Source organism: Notamacropus eugenii, chromosome 1 (assembly GCF_028372415.1).
Source record: "Notamacropus eugenii isolate mMacEug1 chromosome 1, mMacEug1.pri_v2, whole genome shotgun sequence".
Taxonomy (NCBI): domain Eukaryota; kingdom Metazoa; phylum Chordata; class Mammalia; order Diprotodontia; family Macropodidae; genus Notamacropus; species Notamacropus eugenii.
The window spans coordinates 138,580,696-138,592,776 of record NC_092872.1 but is presented as its reverse complement, the minus strand read 5'-3'; the positions used below and the strand labels follow the sequence as shown (position 1 = coordinate 138,592,776).

General features: G+C 39.3%; 1 long non-coding RNA gene across 1 annotated transcript in view; it reads left to right on the top strand.

Moving 5' to 3' along the window:
* The window catches only part of LOC140507821 (uncharacterized), a 42,602-nt gene extending 32,044 nt beyond the window's left edge, over positions 1-10,558 (top strand). Inside the window, exons 2-3 of the long non-coding RNA XR_011968285.1 lie at positions 8,398-8,558; positions 10,124-10,558. This is a non-coding gene — a long non-coding RNA (uncharacterized lncRNA). The remainder of the gene's footprint in view (positions 1-8,397; positions 8,559-10,123) is intronic.
* The last annotated feature ends 1,523 nt before the right edge of the window (positions 10,559-12,081 follow it).

Below are 12,081 nucleotides of genomic sequence, written 5' to 3'. Positions count from 1 at the left end.
ACGACACCCACCCTGGGAATCACCCGCCATCTTCTCCCAGGCGTTTGTTCTCTCCCCAATGAAACAGTGGTGATAAGAGTTCTCATGGTATTTCCAATTAAAAATTCCTGAAATATTTCCAACATCAGCCAGCCAAAAAGGAGGGTGATGGAGAACAAATGGTGACAAGGAGAGAAGCAAAGTGAGGAGAGGAGAGAGGGGAGAGAAAAAAATATGTAGCAACCAGAACCTAAAAGCTCCAACTGCAAAACAGAGAAACTGAACCAAGAAATTATAAGAAAACAATGGAGAAATGAAACTCTGAGAAGTAAGAAAAAAGGACAAAAGAATCATAAGCAAAGAACCATACAAAGATGGTATCATGTAGGAAAAAAAAAAAGGACTGTGAGTAAGAGCCGAAGGACCACAACTAGGTTAGGGCAGAGTTTACTTAGCATTAAGAAAGAAAGCACTTCACTGATTTGCTTTATTTTTCTCTCTTCATTGCTCTCAGAGGTTCTCTCTCCTCTAAAACTTACAAGAGTCTATTGTGGCTGAAGCCGCAAAGGTCTGAACCTTTGGGGAGGAGGAGGAGGATTCTAGTGCCCCAAATTCCTTTCCTAGCTTTTGAAGTCCATGCTCCATTCAAGGGAACCAAGTCCAGATTTGCCCTCAGTGCAAAGGCAGGTACTTGGAAGGTTCATTTTGCTGAATCTGATATGGTCATTTGCTACACACCCATCCTGTTGGGGAGAGAGAATCCACAGGCAAAAATAAATATGTGTCTCAGGGCAAGAGTCAAGGAAGGGCTCTTATGTAACATTCCCAAACATCCCACTTCAGAGAGGATGCCGATGGGGAAATGAGAACCACTTACTTCAAAAAACTGAAAGCAACCCAGAGATCCTGTGGAGAAAGGCTCAGGCAAGAGTAAGATTTTCACTTAGATGTGTGGAGGGGAGAAGCCACTGGGTTTACCTAGAGATAGTACCATTTGAAGTCTGTTTTTTAATTCCCAGTTAAAGGACTGGTTTTCCCCAAACTAAGAATTAATGGATTGATAAATGTAAAAGCATTTATTAAGTGCTAAGTGCATGGCAATGTAATAAGTATTTGGCATGCAAATACAAAATTGAGGCAATCTATATAGGGGAATGGTGGCCAGGTAAAGGAATTTGGGGGCAGCTAGGTGGTCCAGTGGATAGAGTGTTGGGCCTGGAGTAAGAAAGACTCATATTTTTGAGTTCAAATCTAACCTCAGATACTGTCTAGTTGTATGATCCTGGGTTAGTCACTTAACCCTTTTTACTTTAGTTTCTTCATCTGTAAAATGAGTTGGAGAAGAAAATGGCAAGCCACTTTAGTATCTTTGCCAAATGCAGTCACAAAGAGTTGGACCCAACTAAAACAACGGAACAAAAGAATTTTGTTCTGGAGAATCACAGGAATGGTGAGTTGATTCATAGAGCTCTCTTGGGTCTGAATACTACCCTCTCTCTGGGTTCAAGTGCATTCAAAATGGAACTGCTTTGTGCTGCTATTATTTCCAACACTATCCCTCCCTTCCTCAACACACATTTTTTAAGTGTTTGAGAGGCAAGTGAAAAAAATTCCTACTAATATTCGTGAGTTGATTAAAAATTATAGAATTTATTAGATTTCTGTGCCCAGAGTTGACGGGAGGAAGTATGTATGAGGGGGCAGAGCAAATGTCCTAGATGGATGCTTAAATGGGATGTGAAGGATGATCTTACTCATTCTATAAGTCTTGGAGAGGTTAGGGGTAAATCACACATGGATTTAGATCTCAGTGGCCCCTGGACAATATTTCCACACCTTGGTTTTTCTTGTCATGCCATATCTTTTGCTGGTTTCTAGAAATATTCAGAGTACTATCTAGTGCATCTGGAATTAAATAAGGTTCTTTCTGTAACCCCACCCACCAAAAACTGAGTATGCCACGAAGTCAAAGTGAGGTCATTTATATCATTTATAAAATGGCTACACAAATCTCTGCACTACCTACCTCATGGACTTGTGTGAGCTTCAGAGTCAGAAAGGCCTAGGTTCAAATCCCACTAGTTGCACATCATGTCTGCATGGTTAAGTCCTTTGACTTTTCAGTCCTCTCAACAACACTTTAAGACCCTAGGTTGTAGAGAAGGTGCTGATATAAATTGATAGAGGGAATTTCCTTACTTGGAGTTCCCTATGCCATTGAAATCATAGGTTCAGGGAAAAAAGGAATAGTTTTGCTAAAGTTCTATTCAAAGGAGATTACCTTAGATTCTTTTTTTTTTTTTTAAAAACCCAGCAACACACACACACACACACACACACACACACAAAGAAAACGATTTATTTTGTTTTCAGTTAATAAGTATTTGTTTTTTTCTCCCTCCCACACCACCCTCAATTGAAAAGAAAAAAGAAAAACAAAACTCTTTTAACAAATATGCATAATCAAGCAAAACAAATTCTTGCATGAACGATTTCCAAAACTATCAGATGTCCCAAAATTCTTTGTGCACTTTTAAGCCTTAATAGCTGAAACTGCACTAAAACTTTGAGGATAGCCTCTAGCTGTCTGATTTTTTCATCTTAAGACTATCTTCTGTGTCAGGAGATGAGTAACATGATTCAGCTTAAGAGCCCTGCACTGTGGCTGGTCATTGCACTGAGCAGTGTTCTTAAGTCTTTCAAAGATTTGTCTTTACTGTGTCGTTATCTTTATATGCATTCCTCTCCTAGTTCTAATCATTTCATGGTGCATCAATTAATATAAAAAAGCTGGGTGAATGGGAGTCTTAGCAAGACTATCAGTTTCAAGGAAGATATATCCTAATGTGAATATTAATGCATTAGACTCAAGTAAAACCTGAAATCTTCCTGACTGCAGGGAAGAGAAAGGTGCCATTCTATTATCCTCTCTCAGCCAGTCTCTTGGCCTGATCTACCTGCAGGATTATTTTCTATTACCACGCCTCAGTTGCTTTACATCTTGCCTGAAAAGCCAAACCCCTAAGGATGTTGATAACCCTCACGAGATAATTTGATAATCATTAACAAATTCCCAATTGGTCACACCATCACACTGATTCTGAACCCCCTACAAGTCATTAGAGACATCATTAGATTGTAAACTCCTTGGAGGCAGAAACTATCTTTTGCCTCTTTTTGTATCCCTAGCACTTAGCCCAGTATCTGGCACATAGTAGGTCCTTAATAAATGTTGACTCATTGATCTTTTCCTTTCTCACGCTTTCCATCTTTTGACTCTCTCTGAGACTTGGCTCCCTCCTGATGACACACAGTCTCCATGACCACCCTTTCTAGCACTGGCTGTTCTTTTACTCATTTCCCCTGACTCATTGGGCAAGAGAGGGGAGTTGGAATATTTCTTGCTTCACACTGCCACTTCCAAATTCCCCCTCTTCCTCTTCTCCTTTTTTAAAGTTCACTCAGTTCATATCTACCAGCCAATCAAAATTCTGGTAACTATTGTCTATTGCCTTCTTTGCTCAATGAGTTGTGTCTGGCTCAGTTTTTCTCTCCTCTACAACTCATACCCTTATAGTAGAAGGTTTCAGCATACATATTGACATGCTTTCAGACTAACCTCCAAATTCCTCAACTTATTCATTTCCCATGACCTACATTTCCATCCCACCTTAGCTACACACTCAGGTGGTCATATTCCAAGATCAGCCACAAATGCACAATTTTAGTGTTCTTGAACTCTTATATGCCCTTCTCTAATCACAATCTGTTGTCATCCCACCTCTCCCTCTGCTTTGTAACCCCAAACCCTGTTCTCCATCTTCACTGTGACCCCCTCCCCCCCAATCCCTCAACCCCTCAGTTCTTCAATAGACCACATCATCCCATGTATTGATTATACTTTCCTCTTATCTCCATCTTGATCCTTTGGTGAACTCTCTCTACTCTGGTCCTTTGCCTCTTTATTCTGTTGAAGATCTTGTCCTGTCAGGCCCCAGCCTTTGATTACTTCCACCACCTATTGCCTTCACATGCTGTTGAACAAAGCTGGAGAACATTATGAAATCTGCATATTCCATGCAAACAGAATCTGCAAATCATATGAATTTATATTCCATAAGCTGAAATGGGCCTTCATTGTTGCAAGCCAAGTCCTAGTTAATACTTTCCTAGCTAATTCACTGTCTCCCTCATCATACCAGTTTTTCCAAACTTTTTTATCCCTCCTCAAGCCTCCCATACCCTGTCCATATTTTCCCCCAACGCTTTCAGCTGAAAATTTCATCTCACATTTCACTGAAAAAATTCCAAAAATACCAAGAATTCCCTCTTGTCTTTTCGTCCTCATCTCTCACTATTCTGATGTCTTCTGTAACTATCTCCTCCTTCACCTCTGTTTCATATAAAGAACAGGCCATTCTTCTTACAAATGCAAACCCCTCTACATGCACAAATGACCCTGTCCGATCCATCTTCTCCATAAGGTTGGTCCCTCTGTCATCCCCACTTGCAACTTATCTTTAATTTTTCGCTGTCCATTGACTATTTCCCTACTGCCTACAAATATGGCCATGTCACCCTCTCCTCAAAAAAAAACTTGCTTCATCCATCCATCCTGGCTAAACTTTCATCCTACATCTCTCCTCCCATTTGTAGCCAAACTCCTTGAGATGACAGATTTCACACAATGACTTCATTTCCTTTCCTCTCACTCTCTTAACTCTACAATCTGGCTTTTGGCTTCACTATTTAACCAAAATTTCTCTCTCCAAAGTTACCAATGATCTAGACTAATTAACAGTTATCATTTGTGACCTCTCTGCAGCCTCTGACATTTCTATCACTCTCCTATCTCTTGTCTCTAGGTTCCCATGACCTTTTTCTATCCTGATTCTATTACTACCTCTCTGACCTCCCCTTTTTCAGTCACCTTAGCTGGGGCTTCATCCAAGTGACTGACCAGAGCACATGCAGGCCTGCTGAGTTGGTTACCATGGGGAGGCAACATTGGCTAAATTGAATCTAAAAGAAAGTAATCTCTTTGAGGCAAGGACTATTTCAGGATGGTTTTTTTTTCTTTGTATTATTACCAAGTGACCCATGCCTCTATATGCTTAATTATTGGTTAATAATATTGATTGTTGAATTGCATTAAAAGGATTATCCTGAAAGTTTTTTATCATTCTCAAATGTAATCACACACACACACACACACACACACACACACACACACACACAAACACATATATTTTAAGGGAGAGAAGGGAAAATCCTTTAAAGAAAAGACAGAATACCATCTTCCATTGAGGAAATTGTATCTCCCCAAGCAAGCCAGCTGCCCTCGCAGAGCTTACTCTGTTCCCTATCCTTTGGAGACATTTTTTCCTGATTTTATGAATGACACCTTGTGATTGGACTAATTCCTAAGTTTCTTGACCACAAAATCTATAAGTCAGAAATGTATAGAGTTGAAGAAACAGCGCAGAACAAGGAAACAGTGAATTCCCATTTTGGTTTTTCCTTCTCCAGTGGTAGGTCTCATGACCTGAAAAATAAAGTGGTTGGACTAGACAATATCAAAAATGACTTTCCAGCTTTAATATGCTATTGCTTCTTTGAACAGAAAGAAAGACCAGACACAAAACTTGAGGGTAACTTTAAAAAGTTCTGTTGTCTTTCAAATCTCTGAGGCACAGTTTGCTAATCCCACTCTACATATGGATATCACTAAAAGGTGCCTTACTCTCCATTTAGCTCAGCTGCAGTTGTGATTTCAGGGATTGGGTTCAATCTGGGATTCCAGGGAGAACCCAAGTTGAAAGCAACTAGGGATAACGTTGGGGGTTTGGGAGAGGTGGGGAAAGAAGGAGGAAGCAGGGCTATGTCCTGGAGAGAGGAAACATTTTGATTTTGGAGTGTAAATGGTGCATATAAGTTCTGCAGATTGTACTCCAGGGTCTATAGGCTGTGTTTCCAGGAAACGCTGAAGCATCCTCTATGGCTGCAGATGGTTCGGAGGAGAGCAGGTGCCCAGCACCTGACTGCTTAAGTTGGGAGTTGACAATGGCCAAGAGAAATGATGATGAGTGCTGAACAGGTAGTCTGATGTCTGAGCTCAGACTCAATGGAGATAAATTCAAGGATACTCTCAAATTTATTTCAGCTTTAAAGAGAAAAAAAAGATTATGACCAAGAATGTGCCAAATGGTAGACAGCAACTCAAGAAGGATTGATGGGTATTTTTAAAGGGTCATTATAAAGTAATACTATTGTTCCCAAATTATTCCTTTTAACCCTTTTTTGTTGTTTGGATTGAAAACATCTTTAAAATGAACCTGGAGCCAATATTGCCATTGTTTTCCCCGTTTATATCAATCTAACAGCTGTTGCTTTCCTAGGATTAATTTGTCTCGGAGGGGTTTCAACACTATCCTCCCTTGTGTATTTTCAGAGCTTGTAATGTCATGTAATCGGGACCATATTATTTTTGTCTGAATCTCTGAGAGTGATGTAAGAGGAAAAAGGAAACTAGCTAACTCCCAACCATTTGACCAAAGGTTAAATTAGTCTTGGCCTTTTCCCAGCTGGGCTTCAAGCTGCTCAGCCAAACATTTATTCCACCCCACTCCACAGAATCGAAGTACTTTTCCTTTCTGCTTACTTTAACTTATTTTCCCCATATCCTCCCCAATAATGTGCAAATATTCTCCCCCACAAGAAAAGAAAGTGCACACAATAGAATCAGTGGCTTTGGAGTTTAATGTTGGGAAAGCAATGTTGGATAGAAGGGGAGTTTAAAGAAGGGACTCGAATCGTGCTTTTTGGTGTGCCAAGGAATCAAATTTGTTTCCAGCTGCTAAGTGGGAGAACCACATGGCTTGTAAAATGCAACGGTTGGTCCCTTTCATTTGTGCACAAACAAACTAGTTCATGGGCACATCAGAGCCCGGGGCTGCCAGGAAGATGCCAGGAAGTCCCGAGATGACCTTCTCACTGCATTTTCACATTCTATTTCTTATCATAATTATTTGTGTACATGTCCTGTTTCTTCTTCTAGGTGGTATAGTCCTTAGAGGGAGGGATAAGTATCTTATTCTTCCACCTCAATAGCTAGCACAATGCCTTGCATAGAATAGAGGTTCAAAAATAGTTGCTGGTTGAATTATAGCTGTTTCATGTTCTTCTGCTAAAATAGGCTTTGTCACCTAGAGTATAAAAGTCCTCTACAGAACATCCCCACGATAGAACTCTGCCCTCTATACTCCATACCTAGTACAGCAAATTGATGGGATGTTTGTCTTTGTACATTTATTCTATTGCACCCATACTTTTCTTCCAAATACAGGAAATAGTGCATAGATGCTTTGAGTGGATCTGAAGTATATATATATATATTTATGTATATATAAAGGTATAGATATCTACTTTTTAGTGTGGCAACAGGAGCATGCCACACCAGCATGAGGTTTGTCATGATGAAGCTTGGTTTGAATGTTCAAGGATGGTAGTTTTTATCCAGAGCAAGCTCTACTCATAGACCAGACAAATCACCAGAAATTAAAAGGCAAAGGATTTAACTCACAAGTTAGAAAACTGAGGTTTAAATCATTCCTTTTATACCTACTACCTGTGTGACCTTGGGTAAGCCAATTAACTTCTTCAGGCCTCATTTTCCTCATTTGTGAAGTGAGAGGATTGCACTAGATGATCTTAAAGGTCCTTTTCCTAGATCTCTAATCAGGGATGTGCTGGCAAATGTTTAAAAACTTGTAAGTTTAATCTGCTTTAACATTTTCTCCATCACTTTTTTAAGTCCAGACAATCGACAGACCAATAAATCACACCCTCATCTGAAATATGTGACAATGTCTGAAGTGTTAAATGCTCATGATGATAATTTAACAGTCAGTTCATAGGACTCCAGCACACCATCTCTCATCCTATAAGATCATACTAATGAAATATAATTTACAGAAAAATCCTTGCAATAAAACCATTCTTAACTCTTCATAAAACAAGAGAAAACCATAGCCCTTCCCTGCCTCCCCAAAAGGTATGATTTCTGAGGACCCTGTTAAAGTTCTGTTAGAATTTGCTATTATAGGGACCATCTGGAACCCATAATCTGGGAGCTAGCCAAAACATTTCTTGAAAACACAAAAAAAGAAAACCCCACAAATTCTTAATTTCCAGAAAAATTTAAAATCACTAATGATTAGGAAAAAGTAAACTAAAACAATTCCAAGGGAATCTTACATAATTCAATTTAAACATTTTTCCCCCTAAAGAAAGACAAGTTATGTATTGGAGGATTTGGGAGAAATTTAAACATTGTCATGCAGGTGCTTAAAATGTGAGTCGTTGCGATCTCTTTGAAAAGACCCATATATTTAGACTGCCTTTCCCCCTTGCCTCCAGCTCAGCCTCTGAAATGGCCTCTCAAGCAGTTTCTTATGAGAAACTTCAATGAACACTTCCACCCAAGTGACTCTCAAAAGTACTCCTGAGATAATTGTTATGAGACACTTCCTTACTCCTCTTCACAAAGGTCTCCAACCCTGACTTCTATTTGGATTAGGGTGAGTAATTTTCTTTTGCTTTTCCCACCTCAAGGGCAAGCTGCACTTATGACTACATTTTTCTGGGAAGAAAGACAAAGACATTAATATCTTTTTGTTGGTCCTTTGATTCCCATTGTACAGTGTCAAATATTTTTGAACTTTGCTAACCCTCAAGGAGATGCCCAGTGCTGGTGTGGAGTCTTCCACTGTCATTCCTGCAGGCACAACATGGTCCTGCATTTCGTTATGTCTGTTATGGATGTTGTACTACTTATAAAACGTGACACATTGTTGCCTCAAAGCAGTAAATAATGAAAAAGCAAAGATATCATTAGCATCATTTTACGAAGAAGAAACTAAAACTAGTAAATAATCAGAGATTTTTCCAGGGTTATACAAATGATAAATGGCAGATTCAGAAGGCAAACCCTCACTCCAAGCAACGTCTGAAAGTGCCGATAGCAAAACGTTCTTATTTAGGATCATTAATAACAATAACCAGTTCAGCAGTTATAGTCATCTTAGAATAGAGGTCCAATCAGAAGGCTTTTAGCAGATTATCTTTCTTGAGCTCTGGACCTATATCCTTAGCCCAAACTAGACTGCTTATCCTCCTTTCTACTTGCCTGTACTTGTGCTAGTCAGGACCCAGGTTTCACGAAATAGAAAATCTTACCTGATAAATAACCTAATTATAGGATTTATTGAATGATATACAATCTAAGTAGACTTACACACTGTACATGAGTAAAGTACACGAATGCAACCAAGGGACATGTGCATTCTACCTCATAGCTACATTCTAGGTATTGACCTTGGTCTTTTTCAGTTCCCAAGAAGTTGGTTTTATCCAGGCATGGCCCAATCTCTGGATAGACCAGAAATGCTAGTGGTTCTAAAATTTTACACTAACGTAAACAAAGGAATCTGGTTCTTCTTACAATGTACCAATGGTTACAAATGCACCACTCATGAGTGAGTCAGATAAGGTTAAACAGAGGGTTGGAAGAATTCCTTTGGAGGCGAGGGCTACACTATCAGATATTTATCACCATCTTCAATTGTCACTATCTGCAGTTTGTCATTTATCTTCCGGAACGGGCCTAGCATAACTATCCTTCATCAGCATCTTTGCTCACATTATTTCCCCTGCCTGAAATGACCTTCTTCCTGACTGCTAAATTCCTAATAATTCTTTAAATACCAACTCAAATACCAACACCTCCATAAAACCTTCACTGACCCTCTCCCCAGTTGGTAATGAAATTTTCTTCCATCAGACTTTACATAGTTCTGTACTTTCACATTTTAGATGCACTTCTATGTTATTTGTATTATGGTTATTATCATATTCCAGCTAGACTAACAGCTTTAATCTTTTATCTTTCCCAGAGCTCTGTACATAGTAGGTTCTTAATAAATATTTATTGAATTGTAAACAAAATATACTGGATTGAAATAAAAAATGTCTCTCAGTACCTATATTGCTTAAATACTGATGACTTAGTTTGGCCATGTACTTTAAATCATAGCGTCTTTTCTGTATTTTTGTTCTTGACATTTTCTCTTATCTCTGCCCCCAGAAGAATTTCCTCAAGTTTTCCAGCATCTTGTGATTATTGAAAGACCTGTGTTCTTTGCTTGGTAATGTGGTGTATCTACTTCCTATTCTGGCTGAGCAGAGGAGGGAATTCAGAGTGGAATGTGAAACATCTAAAGGCAAACAAACAAACAAACAGCTTTACTGAACCCTTAAACAACTTGGAAAAACATTTTGATTCAGTTCAACTTTGGAACAACGTCTCTGCCAGCGTTTAATGTGGTGGAACAAGCTTCTTCCACCCTTATCCAACTATTCTCATGGGTACAAAGAAAATGGCTGAGGTTGGAAGGATGAAATCACATCTCCCCAGAAGCAAAAACAGGTTTGGGACTAACTTCTCCACTGAAGAGGGGTAGAAATTCGGCCTGCTGACTTGAGTTTTCTGGTCTTTCTTCATTAAAAGGATCTTGCATGACTTTGTTAGATTGCCTCATCCTTAAAATATTGTCAATGTATTTATTATATAAGGAAATTTACAGAATGTTAGATGAAAGGAGTACATATATATATGTAAATCACATATACATGCATCCAATGTTTATGTGTATAGAGATAATATTTATATGCATATATACCGAGGGATAGTGTGGTGGAATAGTGGGTAGAGAGATGGAGAGATGATCCTGGAGTCAGGAAGACCTGCATTCAGTCCTTACTTCTCACACACACACACATAATCATGGGCTAATCAAGTCATTTAACCTTTCAATGCCCTCAGATAACCCGGTAAGATTTTGAATGATAGATGTAGAGATCTGCTTTGGTGGAGAGAGTTTCCAAGCTCAGGAGCTCCTTTCACTAATGAAATCAAATCAGAGACCTGACTATCACTACTACTAATGATATTAGTGGTAAAAATGAATGATAACCATAATAATAACAAAACCATCTAAGTGCCTCCTATGTGCCAGGCATTATGCTTAGCACTGGTGATACAAATGCAATAAACAAGGCAGACTCTACCCTCAAGGAGCTTATATTCCAAGAAGGGAAGAAACACATATAGGGAGTGGTAGCCAGAAAGGCTTGGAAGGTAAATGGAATCACAGGACAATTGATTGTGGAAAGGGATGGGGGTGAAGGGTATGTACTCAGAGACACAGCATGAAGATGGTTGGTGAACAGCAGTGTGATGGATTTAGGTGAGTAATCAGAAAACCAGTATTCCAGGATTGGAGCTAGAGAGCCAGGTGGGAGGTAGAAAGTAGAGAATAGAAGCATGGTGTCATGAAGATAAAAATAGAGAGAATGAAAAATTGCATCTGGGGAATTAAGATTTATCTCTTTGCCTTCTAGGAGGACCACATTAGTGATTAAAGACAGTTGAGCAGTGAGTGGAAAAGAATAATTGAACTACTGCTTCTACTACTAGTACTACTACTACTTCTACTACTATTGCTTCTACTACTACTACTACTACTACTACTGCACTACTGCTACTCCTACTACTACAACTACTACTATTTCTAATCTGGAATTTGCACTTCTCCCCATGCCTGAAATAGTATCTCTCCTACAATGTGCTTTCTTCTAGAATTCACCAATATAAAAAATCCAGGAGGTATTGTTCCTTTGTCCTTCTTTCTCAAAGAGGACCAAGGCATCAGGAAAGTGATGCCATGATTTGCAAGTGAATTGAATTTAAGTGAGGGAGAGCTGTGCCTCACTTTCTCCTCCAGAGCTATTTGGGTTCAGTGACAAGATATAAATCAAGACAGCTAGAGATGGCCCATTTGACATCAGAGCATCCACTGAAGGTCAGACGTATGGAGGAGTTAGCTAGAAGCTGGTTGGGTAACAGTATAAAGGCAGTAGTACCAGGTACCATGAATAAGTTTGCCTTTTAGGAAATCTCCATTTGAGACAGCTTCCTCTTATTTTGAGAGTGCTAGCCACACCCCACCCCTTTCTCAGATATATCAATGACACTATGAACAC